The sequence below is a fragment of the Agelaius tricolor genome, unplaced genomic scaffold, assembly GCF_023055355.1.
Source record: "Agelaius tricolor isolate 1412-34295 unplaced genomic scaffold, bAgeTri1.0.p SCAF_3, whole genome shotgun sequence".
NCBI classification, from domain to species: Eukaryota; Metazoa; Chordata; class Aves; order Passeriformes; family Icteridae; genus Agelaius; species Agelaius tricolor.
Window position 1 is genome coordinate 66,996,341 of NW_027269263.1, and position 19,261 is coordinate 67,015,601.

Genomic DNA, 19,261 nt, shown 5'->3' on the forward strand with positions numbered 1-19,261 from the left:
TGATTACTTGCAAGTCACACTTCCAACACCACTTAATTCTGCACAGCTTTAAACCTGCACAAGAACATCTGTCAAAACCCCTAAAACACGTGGAGCTCTGCATCCTGCTGCAACCTCCCCATGCTGCAAGCCAGTCTATGCTTTCCATATTTCAGTAATTTGTTCCATTAATTTAAGGGCTTAAGCTACAGTTTTTGGTACTAAACACAGTGCTCACCACTTCTCAAAGCTCTGTGTGAAAAGAGACAGAGCATGAGGGTGGATTTCATCAATGGATGGAAGCCAGAGACTTGAAAGAGATCACAAAGTCCCTTTTGGTTTTTGATAATCTTAATTAGAAATGAAGACCACCTCATTCCAACCCATCCTGCCATGGGCAGGGACACCTTCCACTATCCTGGGTTGCTCCAAGCCCCATCCAACCTGGCCTTGGGCACTTCCAGGGATCCAGGGGCAGCCACAGCTGCTCTGGGCACCCTGTGCCAGGGCCTCACCAACCTCACCTCACAGGGAAAAATTTCCTCCTAATATCTGATCTAATCCTGCTCTCTGTTCAAAGCCATTCCCCCTTATCCTGTCACTTCTTCTTGCCAAAATTCCTTCTCCAGCTTTCAATATATTTTCATATACAGAAAAAAATCTAGAGGGGATAAAAGGTTAAAATTTGCTTCCAACAACCAGCCACAACCTTAGAAATTCCTCTGAATATTCAAAAGTTGCTCCACTTGTTTAGAAAACCCCTTGTTTTTAGTTACCCCATATGGAACAGTGGGAAAAGCAAGCAGTACACGGCTGAACTCACCAGGACATCCAGGAAAACATCCCCTGCTACAGTGTGTGATGTGTTGCTGTAGGTTAGTTGGTGTCATTAACTCCCAAAAAGCTGAATGCAAAATGATCAGCTGACTGAAGGATGATTTTCAGAGATTGTCTTCATGGATAATGAGATCCTGCTGGAACTGGGGACAGGACCCACCTTTGACTCTGCCTCCAGCCAGCTGTGTCTCTGAACAGCTGAAATTTCAGAATTCATATATATTAAACCCCCTTGGAGAGGTGACTCAGGCTGTTTATGGTTTACTCTGTAAGGAGTGTACAAGAGGAGAATGGCAGAAGCTCTCAGGCTGGCAGGGATAACCTCCATGAGATCTTGCTTTCAGCACGTCCAGAGTATGGGAGCTGCAGATTGGAAGGCTTCCTGCTGCTCCTTTTATTTCCTCATACCTCACAGACAGATCATTAAGCCAACAGGGTGGGGTTCTTCTTCTTTGATCCAAAATCCACACTGGGAAAACCATCTCCCTTGATCTTCCCTCCCAGCACTGTAAGGTTTTCCAAACCATTTCAAGGATCATCTTCACACAGAGGACCTAAACCAAGATCTTGGGTTATACATTTTTACAATTCTCCACCTCCCAGAGTTTAAACTTGTAGCATTTCTGCAATTCCATTCATTAAAATAATACACTTCCCTGTTTTCATACCATTAAAGCTTCTCTCTGGAGCCTCTTCTGTGAAAATTCTCGAGGTGCAATTCCCCAATCACTATAACCGATTTCAAATGGTGCTAGAAATTATTATTGACTCTGAACACCAAAAGAAATCAGTCATCCTCTAAAGGGGTTATGGAGATCTGCAAGGATGAAGACAGCATTTCACATTGGAGAATCCCCAAATACTTGATATAATTCTTATCAAGGCACTGGTGAGAAAACAGAGGTTCAGACAGTGAAAATTTTCAACATCAACCATTGGACACATTTTTTAGTATAGTAAAATACTTCAAAAAATATAATCTTGAACGACTTCTCCAGATTTCAGCAGACTTGGACAATATGACCAAGCACCTGTGGTCTAATTCTCAGTTGATGGCCATTTCCATGAGCACATCCAACCACCAACCTGCACTCTGGCAGGTCTTGTCACACAACATAAATAACACATTCTGATCTGCCAAACATGCCACAACAAAGAGCCAAACACACAGGAGGGATGCAAACAGCATCCAGAACTCCCAGTGCTTCAATGCAGAAATTACCTGTTTCAAATTTGATTGTCTGCCTTGTATGATACATGCACAAAGTATTTACAAGTGTGATGGAGCGGTAAGAAAAATACGTCTAGGTAAGGCTGAAAACAGGTTTGGAGGTTTAGAGCACATGTAGTTCTCTCCTTATTCCTCAGCATGTTGTATGAACTAGTTGTAGTAGTTGTCACTAGTTGGGGCACTAGAATCAACACCTTCAATACTGAGTTACAATTCTGTATTTCACTTTTTTGCCTCGTTTCTGTCTCAAAATCTTCTTGGGTTCTGAAGCTGTTGCTCACCACTCACAAATATTATAAACATGATGAGAGAACAATTTCTGCCTTTGAAATGACTCTGTGCATTGCTCTCCCAGGGGTCACTGGGGTCACAGACCCACTAAGGGACTTTGTTTGGTGGTGGTGGTTAACTGGAGTGGCAGAACCACAAAAGGTGTTGTTGACTTTCTCTTCTTTTCCTCTGAGGCTCCCGAGGGTCCATTTCCCTGATGTAGGCAGGCATTCTTCCTCCAAGAACACTGATTTCAAATGGTGCTAGACAATGAATAGTTAAATCTAAACCACCATATGAAACCAGCTTCCTGAGGGAGCTTGAGTCTAGCTGGGAGGATATTCCTGTAACAATAAATTGGAAATGCCACAGAAGAATACCTAGCCACGTCGGGTTTTTATTTTTTCCTGTTAAAACAGTTGATGCTTTTTTCTTATTCTTACCCTTGATTTTGGTTTGAGTCACTCAAATGCTCACTTCTGTTTTCTATTACAGGGCTACCAACAGCAAGAGAATTGCTTGCAGCAGTGTCACTCAGAGGCATTTTGTTAGTCAAGCTTGAACAACATTGTTAGTACAAGGCTTTAACAAGGAATGAAGGACCTTCATCCTGCTTGTGCTGCTGTCTTCTATTAACACATTCTGTCTGCTGAGCTCTGCCCACAGCAAGACTAGAGCCAGACACACCAGCAAGGGCAGCACTGCTGCAAAACTCCCTCTTGTGACAGCAAAACACGTTAAGATGTTACCAGATCTTCATTTCAACAGCAGCAGCACCAAGACCAGCATGTGACAGAAGCTGAACATAAGTGCCTGAAGGCTGAATATTCATCCCAAAGGTGTGCAGAGAGTCTGGAACCCTGCCCACCTGTCAGCAGGCTCTGGCTGAGGTGGGATTTGCAAATTAGGGGAAAAGTGTTTCTCCAAACCTAACGTTAAGGACTGAGTTGATTAAGGGCTATTCAGACCTGGCACTTAGCACCTGGAGCCAGCACAGCTTCTAAGAAGTCTGACAGAGGGTTGTTTCCTGGAAATCTGCTAGTGAAGTGTGTTCTAGACAATTTACTCCCTTTCAAAGAGATTTTTTTTCCTTTTTTCATAAGCTCTCTGCAGCCCCTCATCTCAGCTGGCAGAACAAACATCAGACCCAAAGCCCATCTGCAGAGCGATGTCGAGCAAGTCTTGAGTGTTTGCCCAGCCCTGCTCTCAGTGCCATCTTCTGGGAAGCACTCAGGTCCATCACAGCCTCTCAGAAAGGAACACATCACCCCTGGGCAGGGGCACAGAAGGCACCACAAAGTGCCTGCATGGCAGAGGGAGGCACAAAGACACCGTGTGCCCCATCTGGTGCAGAACAACAGCTTTAAGGAAAACAACCCATCAGAGCAGGCTGGGCCTCTGCAAGCAGGCAGTTCCTGCAGTTACTGGAAGAGCTGTCACCACGCCAGGCCACATCAGCACTGGATTTATTGTGCAGCTTTTCTGTCCAGAAAGTGCCTGTGTGGAGCAGAGCAGGCAGGAAGCAGCAGGACAGAGCTGTGCCCATGGCCCCGGGCTCTGCCCTGAGCATGCAGCTGCCTGGGATTCTTCCACACGAGCTCACAAAACACTAATGGGTAAAATGAAGCTGCTTTCAAGGGCAGGCAGAACCAAACTCTTTTTTTCCTTCAGCCATGTAGAAGTCCAGAATTTTGCCTTGCTGAAGTGTTTTCAAGAGGGTGAAGCATCTTCTTCTTTTCCCTCCTGCACCTGGGTATGCTCCATACCTGCCTCTGGAAGCCCTGTGAGAGCTGATTTAGGCTGACTGGAACCACAGAACCACTGAGGTTGGAGAAGACCTCCAAGATTACTAAGTCCAACCTTTGATTTAATACCACCATGCTCACTGAACCCTAGCATGAAGTGCCAGGTCCACTTGTTTTTTGAACACTTCCAGGGATGGTGACTCCACTGCCCTCAGCCTGCTTCAGTGCTTCACCACTCTTTCAGTGAAGAAATTTTTGCTAATGTCCAACCTGAACCTCTGCTGGTGAAACTTGAGGCTGTTTGCCATTGTCCTGTCCCTTGTTACCTGGGAGAAGAGGCTGATTCCCTCTCAGGAAAATGTTGGTCTTCAGGTAAATAAGGTCATCCCTGAGTCTCCTTTTCAACCCTCAGCCAGTCCTTGTAGAACTGACATTCCAGACCCCAAACCACCATGCAAGATGACCCCATCTGTCGAGTCCTGAGGACAGGCAAATATTCTCAATCTCCTCTTCAGGGAGCAGAAAACCACATAAAAAAAAAAAAATTACACCTGTTCCTCAAGTTTCATCACCTGCTGACACACAGCTCTGTCTTCATTTACCCCAAGGACAACAAACCCAACCAGCTCAGACCAGGAATCCAACTCCTGAAGAGGGAAAATCAAGCCAGTGTGGACATTCTCACAGGGGTATCTGTCAGCAGCACAGCTAACACACTCCTCTCCAAGAAAATCCTCATGGGAAAAGCCCAAGAAACCAGAGATCCAGCTGTTAAACAAGGAAAGCATGGACATTTCACAAACTGTCTCCCCTGGACAAGGCTAATTCCTGCTGCAGCATCTTTTCCATGCAGTTGCATCCACGACATCCACAAATTTGAAGCTGAGGTCCAACAGCCTGGCTCTGCCTTTACCACCAGCCTTAGGATGGTTGCAGACCACAGTTTCTCCATGTGGCTATCCAGAGAGCAAATCCTGCCATTTAATATCATTTGCACTTTTGAAGAAAGCATCTTTCAAAACTTGCAATAACTCTGCGTGTTCCTAGAGCAGGGTAATGAGAAACACACTGGCATCAGGGCTGTAAACTGTCATTTCTAAATTGGAAAACCAAATGAACTGCAGATAGAGAGCTATTGTGCTGCTCCAAGATGCCTCCTTCTAATTAGGTGCTGGAAGTTTTAAAACATTTTCAAATCCTGGACTGCTCCATCCTTCCCAGATTTAATGACTGAAGAGCTGAGGGCAATTTCCTCCTTGAACTGGGAAGAAGAAGAACAGAGCAGTTAGTGTCTTCACATTTACAAGTAAGAACTTGGGAAACAGGAAAGAACCAACCCAGAATTCAAGGACTTAGATAAAAAACTGTAGATGGAAGAACATCTGATTACACTTAGGTTTCTGCAGTTACAAATTAAGTGTTCTGTAATCCTCCAGAGAAAATTATGGGAATGACATGTCAGTGACTTTAAGCTCTAATCTTACAAGCTTCATAATTCATGTTTTTATTTGACATTGATGGGATCACTTGAATGAGTAAAGTTTTGTCTGCAATTACAGCACTGCAAGAATGAAGTTTACAAAGGCTTTGTTTTGCTGTTGAATAATTCCAGTGATTTACAGGTGGTTTAGCTGCATTTAAACACTTAGTAGGGAACCCTCTCTCTTCTGATGATGAAGTGCAGAATTCCTGCTCTTGGAATGACATGAGAACTGTCTGTGACTCCAAGTGTCAGCTGTGGCCACTTTATCCCATTCATCAGGGATAATCACACAGAGCATGCACTGGGTGTGACTTGGAGAGACTTCCATGGTGGACTAATGATTCTGTACAGGAAATTCATTAAAAAGTAAGTCCTACTGCTTCCTTTCCATGCCCTGCCATAACAGGAGCTGTGTAAATGGATTTTGTTAGAGCTGCACTCACGACAGCTTTATGATCCATCTGAAAGGCAGAGCCAGAATCTGCAGACAATGTCCTGTGAGAGCATCACATCTGACAAACTGCTCAACTTACTGGAACTTTTTAAATCCTTTTTTTTTTTAAAATTTTAATAATAAAATGTGGAGCTGAGGGAAGATGACAGAGTGACAAGTCTGCAGAAAGGCTCTGTCTGTACCGTGGGAAGGGACTCTGTGAACTTCCTACTTAATGTCTGGCCATGGATCTCATTTATGAGCTGCTGCAGACACCCCATGGCATGATGGAGATGGAGGAGCCACTGAGAAATTATCCATCAACTGAAAAACCAATTAATACAAACTCCAGTGAGAAAGAACTGTCTACCCAGACAGAAACTGGGATTGTGAAGTCAGTTACAGATGTCTTTAAGGGATTTTTTTTTGTTTTTGGTCATTTTCAACTTGAACTTAAGCCACAGCTATTGGGGAAAAGCTGCTTCATCTTTTCTTTTTCTGCACCATCAATCCCCCAGCGTTTTCACCACCAGCTTAATGAATTCCAACTATCAAGAGAGCTCATCCGCTCTGTAATTTGTCTTTTTTTGTTCCCTTCACTAAACAAGCAGGAAAAATGTTTTTAATTTGCAATGCTGAATAAATACCTACTGTGTTTGCCAAGACTTTATTGACATTCATGGCTGTCCACAAAGCTGACTGACTTCTCACAGAGATGGTTTATCTCCTCAAGTCAAAAAAAAATAAACCTGCCCTAACAAGAAGATGTTAATCTTCCTTAATAAAATAAATGAAAAGCAGTAGGTCAATAAATAATCCTGTGGCTAGTGAAAGCCCTTCATTCAGGATATGGTCCCAGAGCAGATTTTTGTTGACAGCAAGATCACACAGCACTGGGACACCCTCCAGTGCTCACTGCTGCCTCTGATGCTGCATTTCTTGTCACCTTCAGCAGTACAACACGACTGCCTGTGGGCCATGAAATTCATTCAAAGGATTCTAATACAGAGGGAAAAAATGAGGAGTTTCTTTTCTTGAGCGAGTTATTTTCAGTCACCTGGTTTTCCACAGGGTCAGGGAAGAGGTGGCACTGCATTGCTGCTGAGCTGGGAATGAATGGCTGGGAGTGGGCAGAAAGTGATTAAGCTGGCACTAGCAGAAGACATGAACTGTGGAATTACACCTTGGATAGCATCAAATCCCATCTCTCTTGCTCAGCTGGTCATGAGGAGTTGAGATGAGTTTCAGCCTGCAAGGAAACACAGTTCTTGAACTTTCACAAGAAAATCAATACACTGAACTCTGAGGTTCTTACTCAAGTTTTACTGGATTTTTACACAAGGCTCAACCTTCCCCACAGGCCTGTTTGCCTGATTTTTTCCATTTGAATTTCTCTCACTGAACAATTCTGTCATTTTAAAATGAGCCACGTGCAAGAAACAATCAAAGCCTCCACAGCTGGAATTTAACATCATCAGAAGGTGTGTGGTGGCTTGATATAAACAGCAAGAAAAAAAAGCATTTGGATCATTTGGGAGGAAAAAATACTAACAAACCATTACTGAAAAGATTCCTACACTGATAACAGTACTCCACATTCCTTCCTGGGCTTTGTTTAGCTGCACTGAGAAGTGCCATGAAATGAACAGATCTGGGGAACAATCCTCTGGAGCAGGCAAAGAGCCCTCAAATGAAGGCAATCATTTGCCACTAGTGAAACATCCAATTTACCCATTATGCAGGCACACCATGCATTCATCTCTGTACTTTCAAAGCTCCTCAAAGCTTTGAGCAGCAAAGGCCTGATGGCTACAAGGTATTTGCAACAACTGATGCCAAGGAGGGGCAGGCATGTGCTGTACCTGAGAAAAAACAGCTTCTACCACGCAAGAGCTTTCTTTGTGTACTTCTGGAACAATTCATTACTGACAGGTTTGTCCTCAGAATCTGGAAGAAGAAAACACCAGAAGTTGTTTGAATTGTGTTGTTCTGCAAAGAGATGAATTAAAACACAACTTGAGAATCATTTTTCTCTTTTCCTGCAGGTTTTACGCAGATTTTTAACCACGTTATGACTCCTCACAATCTGTACTTGTTTGAGAGCACTCACAGTCAGAACAGGTAATCGAGGTGAGCCACTAACCCATCACTAAATACAGGCATCATGCTCCCTTTGGAAAGAGTAATTTTGGATTAGAACTCACCAAAAATTCACAAAAAAAAAAAAAATTGCTGTCTTTGTTTCCCAACAAAACGAGTGTGTAGGCACTCCTTGTGAGATGTATCCAAAATACATCCAAACCTCCTGGCAGAATCCCTCGAGCTGCAGTCCACTTGTGCACTGCCTGTGGCAGTGGTGCCACAGGGAATAATTCTTTGTGGAGGCAGAATCCACGAATAGCAGGTGCCAGAGAATCACCTGCTGCACAGAGCAACATCCTTGACGTAAAAGTTGTCTCAGATTTACTCTGAACTCTGTTTTGAGACCTCACCAGGCTGATTTGGGGGATTAGCAGGGAAGGAAATCCTAAAAATACAAAAGCAGGCTTATCAAGCTGGGGGAAAGGCAGTAAGATGTTTTTGTGACAAAGGCTTCAGGATATGAATTATGCATTACCAAAAACTGACTTCAGTCTGGATGGGAGGAGGGAGATTTCTGTGCATCCAAATCCCAGCACAACAGGCACAAGTGGCTCTGCAGGGAATTACATACATCCTGTACAAACATTACCCATTTGAGAATCTCACTCTCTTCTTTTTTGCCTGAGTATTATTTTGTGCTGATTGTGAGAATCTGAGGCAGAAAACCACAAATAACCTGTGAAATCCTTGGAATCAGTCTCCATCCAATTCAGAGAGGGCTACTGAAACCATAAGGAAGCAGGAACAGTCTGGCTTCAGCCTCCCTCTATTTCTGTCCACATTCCCACCCTGTGCCCATCACCATAGCAGCTGACTGCTCCTTCTGCAGAACACCAACCTTTGGGGCAGCAGAGGCAGGAAAATAGGGTTGTTTTTTTTTCCCAAATAGATCACCATTTGCTGGATAAAAGAAGCTGATGTATTTCAGAAACTGGACAGGACAGCCATAATAAAAAAATCTAACTCCCTGCTGATTGCTGAGGTATGTTAATGAGGGTATGATAATGAAGCAGCCACCCACAACAAAACTCACTGCTGATTGTCGAAGTCTTACATTATAAAAACAATATTTTCATTGGCACTGCTGCCTGACACATTTAAAATCCTCTCAGTGGGGTCTGGGAGAAAAACAATGGCCATTAAGAATAAAAAACCCAAAATATTTCTTCAGCTTAAAATAGTTCTTCTGACTTACAGCTTATGGGACGTAAGAGTGATGAGCATCATTTTTAGCAACCACCCTGGCACTGTGGCTGTTATATAAGTTTCAATAGCAGCTCTAATCCCAGCCCTGAGCAGAAATGCCCCTGTCATGAAGCACTCCAAAGCTACACCTGCTGTTTGTATCCTGGTGCCATGAGCTGGATCACAGCCACTCCTGTCCCTACAAAGTGAGCTCTCAAAGCCAGGCACTGCTGCCCCTCTGCTTATCTCCAGCACTGATTAATTTGCACTGCTCCACACTTCATCGAGGCACTTTGTCTGTCAAAGCATGCAAAGTGACCTGGAAGGAACTGCTCCTCTGTATCTTTAAAAAATAACAATAAACAGCACCAAAACTTTTATTAGTCTGTGTTTTTTTTTTTGTCTGATACAACACAAACTCAGACTACTCCACCATTACCCAAGAGGAAGCGAAATTAAAATTATCACACAGAAAGCAGATAACAATTAAGAAAGATAGGAAGTTCAATCAGACCACTTCAAGTTTTAACCTCAGCTCAATTCCCACGCCTCAGGAACACACTGCAGAGGACCTTTCAGTGAAAGACAAATATTCTGTACTCCTCCCATCACATATGACACTGCAAAAAAACCCTGAAACCCAAGCCAGGAATATCTTCAGAGTGAAACAAAGCACTTTAGAAACCTTCCTTGTTATGCTGAAGAAGCAAAGAAGCCAGATGAGGCAATGAGCAGCCTGGGATAGTGGAGGGTGTCCCTTCCCATGGCAGAGGGTTGGAACTAGATGGTCTTGAAGGTCCCTTTCCAATCCAAACCATTCTGGGATTCTATGAAGCAGAAATCAGTATTTTTTACAGATATTCACTTCCTACATTCTGCTGCTGCACAGTGACAAATAAACATGTCAGATACATTTATATTCTACATACTTTACAGCAGGAAAAATAACCAGTGCAGAGATCTTACTCTATCAGGGTACTGGAAACAGAATTATTTACCTTGCAATTTGCACAGATTTATAAGCAGGTTTTCCCTCAAACAACATATTCCTCTAGCATATGCAAGATGCCCTCTTGAGATCAGCACCTGGAATTTATAAAGTGGTTTATTTAAATGCATGTTTGCATTTCCACTTCAGCCTCCCCTCATGAAATGCAGTCACACAGTTATGGTAAAAATCAAGATTTTAGGGATTGATCAATGCCCTGCTAGCCATGCTAAGGACTGGAAGATCCAGGAGAGGAGAGGGATCCTCACTGCATGCTGAGCAAGGATCATCTGGATCAAGTGGTGAGCACCTGGCAGTGCTGCAATCCATCACACCTGCACCAGCATGCACAGCTTAGAATATTTACTGGTCCTTACTCCTGAACCCCTTCTACTACTCAGTTTGTGCATGTGACTTCTGTGACAGGACAGTCACAGCATGAGGATAAAAGCAGACATTGTGCTTCAATAGTAAACACTGATGCTGGCACACACCATGGAAATTACAGAGCTAATTAGAGGACAACATAATGCTCCATGTATTGAACACAGCCAGGCAAGGCATGGGAAAAGGGGCTGTTGGATTCTGAAAATAAATTTGGTTCTGCTTTGATCTACAACATCCATTGAACAACTTTAGCTGCATTAGAAAAATATGTCCCTGTCCATCAGAAAACATAACATACATCCAAATTACTGCTGATCCTTTTAGTCTCCTCCCCACAACTGGCTCCACCTTTTGAAGCTGCAAACAAGGTCAGCATCTCATCACTGGAGCATTAAAGGAGAGATGAAGTTCTACTTTTCTCTGGGACCTGAGAAACTCAGTTTGTGCAGTAGGTGTTTACCTTCCCAGTGATTTCCAAGGAAGGAAACTACTGCAGCAGGACAGAGATCAAGACACACTGATCTAGAAGCTTCATATAAAACAGAATAAAATGAGCTTGGTTTTCTAGTTTGCTGCCTGAGGCAAGAAAGAGAGACATTAAAAAAAAAAAAGAGAAAGTGTAAGGAATAATAAGACAATAAAACCTGATATAAAGGCAGATTAACAGCCTTTCTACTGCAGGCATCATAGGAAGATAAAGTTTTAAAATAGAGGCTTAAACACAAAGGTGTTTTTGTGGCATTTACAGAGGGTTGGCATGGGAGAAAGCTCCTTTCTGTTGATACAGAACTGGGCTGCAGCAGATTGCTATCAAGCCACGTGTACAAGCCACACAAACATCCTGGAAGGAAAACAAAATGATGCTGCACACAGGTGCAGGTCTGGAGCTTGACTACAGAGAAAGAGAGAGCATAATCAAATCCATTACTGCAGTGGAAATCTGGGAAGAAAGAAGATGCAGAATGTGCACACAGAGAACATAACACCACTGTGCACATTAAAAATATGATCAAGACCTCAAAACCCCCAGAACCATGGTTATTCAGTCAGGATGGAATGTCCAATAGAAGCATGATTGATGTTGTTGAAAGTCTGACCAGTGTAAAAAAGGAAGGATGAAGAACTAGTGTTGATATTTGGTTAAGAAAAAGCAACTGGAACCATCAAAGTTTCCAATGAATTCAAGAGGCAGATGTCAATCTGGAAGTGCTGTAGGATGGAATCAGAGAGGTGAACCCTAAATTGCACATGACTGATACAACTTCCTAATTCTAAAAATGTGGCCATTACTAAACTAAGGAAAAAGAAACCTAAAAAAACCTCTAGTGATTCAGTCAATGAGAGATTTCACTGTTTATTCTGCCAGCATTCAAGTTCTCCTGTTTGAACACATAAGTTAATTCATCAATTACTAAATGAGTTCAGTTAGTTCACAGCGTGTAATTAATTTATTCTCCTCTGTTAACAGGCACATCCTAGTGTCACTTTGTAGTATTTTGCAAATTCAATTACTAGACACAATGAGAAAAAGGGAATTTTGAAGGCAAAAAATAAAACTGCAGGAAAGACAGATGCAAAACCTATGGAGATAATGTACAACACAAATAGCATCTGGCAGCAAGGTCCCTTCCCTGCCCAGCAGGGCTGGCTGTTCTGAATTAACTTTTCTGTGGTTGGAACAGGTCTGGGAAGTTGGGAGCAGGAGTGTGGCAGCTGCCAGCCCATGGTGGTGTCCCCACAGCCATTTCCCTGCAGCTGGACTGACTTCTCATTTCTCTCACCCCTTCCAGTCCTTTGCAAACAGTCCCATCAAGAGATCCCTTTTTTCATGGAACTACTCTGGATTTCTTTGTGGTTTTAACAGTGGCCAAGGAAATTCACTCAAGAGGAAATTCACTCCCCATAATTCCTACTGTAGCCACTGTGAAGGTTAAAAGGATTAAATGGTTGAAGTGATGACTGGGATAATAAAGTATGTGCTGTGTAATGCCAGCTGCACAGGCCTTGACAGAGTAAAGCTTTAGAAAAAAATAGAAGAGGAAAGTCTTTAAATATAAAACCTGACAGTCCCTTAAACATATCTGCACTCCAAAGGCCACGTGTAAAGCAGGAGCTGGGAGGAGAGCCCTGGATGGTGTTGGGAGGGAGGTTTCAGGCAGCACCTGCAGCAGTGCCAAGGTGGGAGCAACCCCAGTTAGGTCAGCTCTGCCTCTCACACTCACCAGCCCTTCCAGCACAGAGGGAAAATAGCACTGGAGGCACCCTCAGCCAAGGAGGGGAATCAGCTGAACCATGATCACAGTAATGGACTGCAATTACAGCTTCATTAACAGGAAAATTAAGTTAGGTTTCACTAACAAGCCATAAATTTTTTCTTGTGTTAGTGCAGTGCACACAGGGCTGGAGCTCTGGGAGGGCCAGTCCTGTTTCATGGGGATGCAGCACCAGGCAGGGACATGTGGCTGTCCACAGTGTCCCCTGCCATGAGACTGCAGTCTGCAGGCATCAGCCACGTGGTCTGTCCCAGCTCTGCCTGGATTTTGGCAGGATTTAGGTGCCTAGACTCTGGAGTGAGAGAACTTTCTATTCAGGAGCTGCTGGGCCATCAGCATGTGCTGTACCACAGCCAAAGGTGTCCCAGCTGGAGTGAGGGAACCTGCTTCTCACCTAGAATTTCCTGTGATAAAAAAGCAGCCTCAACACTACTAAGTGCCCTGGAACAGCCTGAAATCCACCAAAATCCATGCCAGCACCAGAGCCCTTTCTAGAACAAGGCTGCACAGAGGCCCTGGTGGTCACCAACCTTCCAGTGGATACTGGAGCTCCACTTGAAAAGCAGGAGAGCCCCTTTCTGTGCTGTTCAGCCTTCAGCTTCACTCCACCCTGGCAAACTGGAGCAGCACAGGTGCAAAATGTGAGGCTGAACACGTCTCTGCATTGTTTGTGTGGCTCCTGGTACCCAACAGAGTGTTCCACACCAAACCTGAGCTTCCCTGTGCTCCCTGCCAGGCACACACAACCTCAGAGCAGCTGATGCCCAAATCCCTGTCTGAAGCATCACCAACAAGGGCCCTCTGGAGTGTTTCTCTCTACAGAGCTTATTCTGATTCCAAAATCCCATGACATCCACACCCTTGCCACCCTCTCAACACCTCAGGGGTCCCCCCAGTCTTTTCAGTCTCTTTCTGTCTCAGGAATGGGAATGGAGCTCTGCCCTGTGATCCAGGACTTTTTTTCACATCACATGTAGGAATTATTTCCTAATTCTGGCCCAGGCAGTTGAGTTCCACACCCAAGGGCAAAAATCCAGCATGGATACAATAAACTGGGCATCTATGTGCTGTAAAAGCTCAGTACTGGATATTTCTGAAAAGGGTACGTGGTGCATGTGCAGAGGGACACAGCTAAGCATCATTTTGGGCTGAAGCTTAAAATACACAACCCTTCCTGAACTACTTCTGTATTTGCATGGAAAATTTGGTGATAATCTTGATGAAAAATAAGTAATTAAAAGAATTTTGAAAGTGCTTAAAAGGACAGTAACAGAGAAGACAAAACTGATTCAGACTACAGCACAGCACTGCAGTGAGACAAGGAATTATGATGATTATGTTTGAGGTGTTGTAATTTAAGACAAACTGTAGCAGAACTGCTACAGCAGCTTGCTAATTCTATTACTAATCCTTACATCACACTTTTCCAGACTCCTTATGGATTTCCCTCCTAACAGCCTCTGCTTTATCAGCATTTTTTTGGCAAAAGGAATTACAGTAACTTCTGCTACGAGGGAATAATTGTGTCAGGGGGTTGGTGAGGAATATTCCCTTGCATTTCCAGACTGGAACAGCACTCTGCTTACTACAACACCTAACTGGAACAACCCTCATCCTGCCCTCAGGGCCATGAAAGTTGTATTAGGTTTCCAGTTAAGGTGAGGATAATGTGTATCCTGTGTGGATGTGACAAGATAGGCTAAACCAGCTAAAATAAGTGAAGTAAAAATGCATTGTACAGCACTGTAAAATACCATACAGGCCTATAAAGCAATGCAGACTCAAAGCAAGAAGTCAGAAGTCTGACAGACCATAGGAATACAGATTATGAAGCCATGAAAAATCATTTAAAGCTAGATAATTAGGCCCACACCACAAATACTTCTCTTTCTTCTTAAATACAACAGGCCTCACTTCATGAGTCATTATTATTAATACATTGCTTTGTATCACTGCCCATGAGTACCAACTTCTTTCCTAAAACACTCCAGTCCCAGATATTTTCAGATGCAAAGGAATGGAGGGGAAGGCTTGGCTACAATGCCCCAATCAAACTTGTGTTTTTTTAATCTGCTCAAATCCACAGTTCTGTACCCTAAAAGCCAGATGCTGAGCATATCTGCTGCATCACTTCCCTGAATCCCTGTGTGCTCTCTGAAATCCCCTGCAGAGATTTCCAACACACGGGGAGCCCTGCACAGCTCTGCCTCCAACCCTTCCTGCGAGGGACTCCTGAGCAATGGCTTTTATCTCATTAATTCAGTGTTTTTTAGGAAAGTACTTTTCCCTGCCAGTTTTTAAACCCAGAGGAATTTTCTAGATGTGCAGTGACAGCGCATGAGTAATAGCTCCCTCATTAAACGACCAGGGAGTCATAAAACAAAACAAATTGTTCAGCTCCCCAGTGTTTTTCCGATTTGCTTTCCCTTTCCAAGTCCTGTAGTGCTCACAAACATCCCAACTATCTAAGTGACGTCATTTCTAGTCAGAATTCTTAAAGGAAACAACATGTCCTTTGCCTGTTGCTCAATTCTCTGGTATTCTTGCAGTCATTTATTTGTGCCCCTGAGTAGTTTCAAGTAATTTTGGTTTTTTTTAAATCAAGAGCTAGTTGTGCCCATGTGAAATATGTACTTCCAAAACACACCATGAAAAGCTTGTCTGGCATGGGAGAGGAGCTGTGCTGTGTTTACTCCTGCTGGGAAAAGGTTCTTTATCCCATTTTGAAACCTGGGAGTCACAACTGTACAACTATACAGAGCAGTGATTCCAGGAGTATTTTGAAAGGCCACTATTTGGTTTGTGAGAATGAGACAAGATCTCAGTCTCCTGTGTTTCTGTTCAGGATAGAACAAAATACCAAAACAACTCTGGGAGGTGAAAAGGATTAAAAATATTTGCATTTAGTATGTATTTTGGCAGGCTTGCAGAAGCACTTACTACTATAGTTTTCAGAACAATCCTTTAAGGTGCTCTTGCAATCCTCACCTTAAGACAGCAAAGGAGGACTGAGTAGTGTCAGTCTCAGGTGACCTGAATTCAGTGCTTTTACTGAAAAATGTGGTTTTCTTCAGGAAAACTTCATCTCTTCAGCCTGAACAAAATCTGGGAGCCGCAGAATGAAAACCATTTCAGACAGCCTGAACATCTCACACCACTGAGATTCTAATTCTTTTTAGATCTTTTAATGAGCAGCAGAAAGCAAAGGAATGAGATAAACTGGGAGTTCCAGACCACAGTCCCCAACACATCTGGCAGCCCTGAAGAGACCCATTACACACACCAGGCTCAGTGATCTTGCAGATTTCTCCAGGATTAGAAAACAAACCAGCTGAAAAAGCTTATTCCCCTTTACAGGGAACTGTGCTCTCTGTATCTACAAGTAAATGTCTTGATGCTGCTGAATAATCAGCAGCTTTAAATGCACATCTGAGTCAGGCAAAGAAGTGATGAACGTCAGGGAAAGACTACTTGAGCAAAAGGTGAGCAGAGAGCCCAGCCCAGAGCCTCAGGGATGCTCAAGAGCCTCACTGCTGATGATTTCACTACAAGTTTGGTATTCAAACCCCTCTAAGGACACAGGCTGTCAGAATTTGCCTCTTTACACTGCTTTATAATTGGCAACAAAGGTGGGAACAACTTGCCAGCTTCGCTTGTCACATCATCCTTACGAAGCGTGCGGAGGTACCGCTGAGGAAGGGGGATTTCGTCAGGACTGAAATACATCGCAGACACCGTGGCAGATGGCACTGGGTGAACTGAAATGGAATTGAAAAGTTCAGGGTATTTCAGAGAGGGTTCATTTAAGATGAAATGAAGTAACAGCTTAAGAAATACAGAGCAGTGAAGGGAGACAAAAACGTATCCTCGTCATCCTTCTCCCGACATACGGAGATGCTCAATGAACCGAAATGATTGTAAATATTTTGGCATTTACATCACGGCCACAACTGAATGCTGACTTGTCCTGATACCCTGGAACTCCCCAGACATACAACCCCCACTGCCCTGCACATTTTGCAGTCTAAAGGGTGAGGAAATCTCTCTTGTCATTTGTTTAAATGCAAAGCACAGGTTAAGTGGGGACCTCACAAGACTATGCTAAAGGCAGGACTGGAGAAGGGTTAAGAAATTAAACTTTTAGATAGAGAATGGAAATACCCAAGGTTATTAAGACTAGTATGAAAGAGCAGAAATAACCCTTTGAATCTTTAATAATTGACTTTTACAAGGACTCCATCACCTCTCCCTAAAGTCTTTTGTACTGGCTGCTGCCAGAGATGTTACTGGAATGGGCACATCACAGGTCTGAGACTCTGCTGATGCCCTAAGATACAACTCACTTTAACATTCCAGGAACAAGCCTGCTACTGAAGCAGAGTTTGGACAGCATTCCCAAAGCCACAGAGCCCATCAGGCCTGTGGACAGCTCCTCATTAAAAGAAGCAACAAGGAACAAAACCCCAACCTCTTTTCCAGGCAGTGAATGACACCAGCATGAGACTGACAACTTTCAGGATGAGGTCACCTCCGTTTCCCTTCAGAAATGAAGCTGGCAAGTACAATTAACAATAATTAAAAACTCCTTTCACAAAGAGACACTACAACTTTTATTATCTCTGCTGAAGCCTAATCAAAAGCATCACAATGGGCTTGTTGATTTTTTTTTTTAAACCAAGACACGGCAGAAGATAGAAAGAAAACTGGCAATTAAGAACAGAAACCCTATTTTCTTAGGTGCCATAGTACTTTGGCTCAAAATACATATTGTCCCCCTGCTTCCCTAGAAGAAACTCAGTACTTACTAGACAGCCATGGGAAAACATAACCAAAAATTTTATTTTACCAAAAAAAGAAGCTTAATGGATAAATAAAAGTGCTTTTGACACTGAAAGTTATATGGGAAGTGCAAGCAACAAGTTGTAATCACAGTCATGAAAACTTCCCAGCATTCGATCCCAATGATTTTCTTCAGCACAGAGTTCCAGCTGCAGTAAGTTTCTTTGCATCCCAATTTACTATTAAAAAATATAATTATATGAGAGCCAAACCCCATCCATGGATTCTGCTGCACATCTACAATTCAGTAACAACTTTATAAATCCTTTATAATGTTTTTACTTTTGCTGTGCACATTGAGGGTCCTACTGCTCTTTATCAGGGAAGGTATTTTGCCATCGGTACATCCTCCCGTACACAGGCAGAGCTGCCAGGTCAGATTTACCAGCAGAACTTTAGGGTGCAGATTAAACCCTGGCAACTGGCTTTCACCCAGAAACTTGAGTGCTTAAATTGCTTCTAGAAGTGTGATTACTTTTGAAATATTTAGTGTTACAACCCCAAAACGACCCTGCTGCTGTGCAGAACATGCTGCGCTCCCGTGCGATCCCAGCAGCATTAGGCACACACGGGTCCCCCTCTCCCAGGAGCGTGGGTGGATGATTCTCCCAAGATTGAGGCAATTTTAGGACAGGAGGGAAGCCCAGGGACTGAGGAATGAGAGGGTTAAGTGGGAAGCAGGCAGAGTGGAGGGTGAGCCATGCAGCAGGAAGCCCACCTGCCCCCGGAGCAATGCCCGCTGGACCAGGAGCGGTGCCAGCCCACAGCCCAGAATAGCAGCAGGGCTGGAGGAAGGGAAGGAAATGTATGGTCTTAGGCAAGAGGTCACCCCAGTCTGAACACATCAGCACTTGAAGTGTGGTTTTGCAAGGGCCTGACTCCACAAATCCCCACAAGGGTCATGACAAGAGGCCAAGGCTGTGACACAGTCCGGTCACTCTGTCACTTCACAGACAAGTGTAAACAGGGAAGTCACATGGCATCCATCCCTAGTGTCATGTAGTGACTTCCTGAGTGCCACCAAGGCTCAGAACATCTCCTGCAACATCTCTTAGCCCACACACAGTGTCTGCAAAAATGGGAACCTTTCAGCACCTCCTATTACCGGCACCCATCCCCGCATCCTCCGTGACTCAGGAATCCGTCTCTGGATGCCAGCGTGCATTTCCCGCTTCCTCTCCCTGCAGCGCACACAAACGGAGCTGAGTGCTGACACAGTAAGTAGATTGACTGCAGTATTTTGCTTTTTGGACCAAGTCCCAATTTCAGTCTGATCTGGTTCTCAGATAGGAGGCTGTACATTGTCACAGCGTTTGTAAGAGCGGTTGCTACACTGATTCCAGGAGATAGGCGAGGCTGTGCATCTGCATATCAGAAAACCAGATCGTGCACGCTGCAGATGCATCGAATTTTCTCAGAATAATAAAGTGGAGAGACACTGAAACCAGGATGGAAATCAGTTGATGGGC

General features: G+C 43.7%; 1 protein-coding gene across 5 annotated transcripts in view; it reads right to left on the reverse strand.

The window, feature by feature from the left end:
- Window positions 1-19,261, reverse strand: part of LOC139588585 (endonuclease domain-containing 1 protein-like) — a 164,433-nt gene that overhangs the window by 41,723 nt on the left and 103,449 nt on the right. For 2 of the 5 annotated variants that reach the window (XM_071424177.1, XM_071424173.1), the window contains one exon: window positions 16,598-16,711. The exons of 2 other annotated variants lie outside the window; for them this stretch is intronic. The gene's annotated coding sequence lies outside the window, so the exon portion shown is untranslated. Of the gene's footprint in view, window positions 1-802; window positions 1,371-1,484; window positions 1,697-16,597; window positions 16,712-19,261 lie in introns of those variants that run through there. One more of the 5 variants, XM_071424171.1, reaches the window with a different exon arrangement.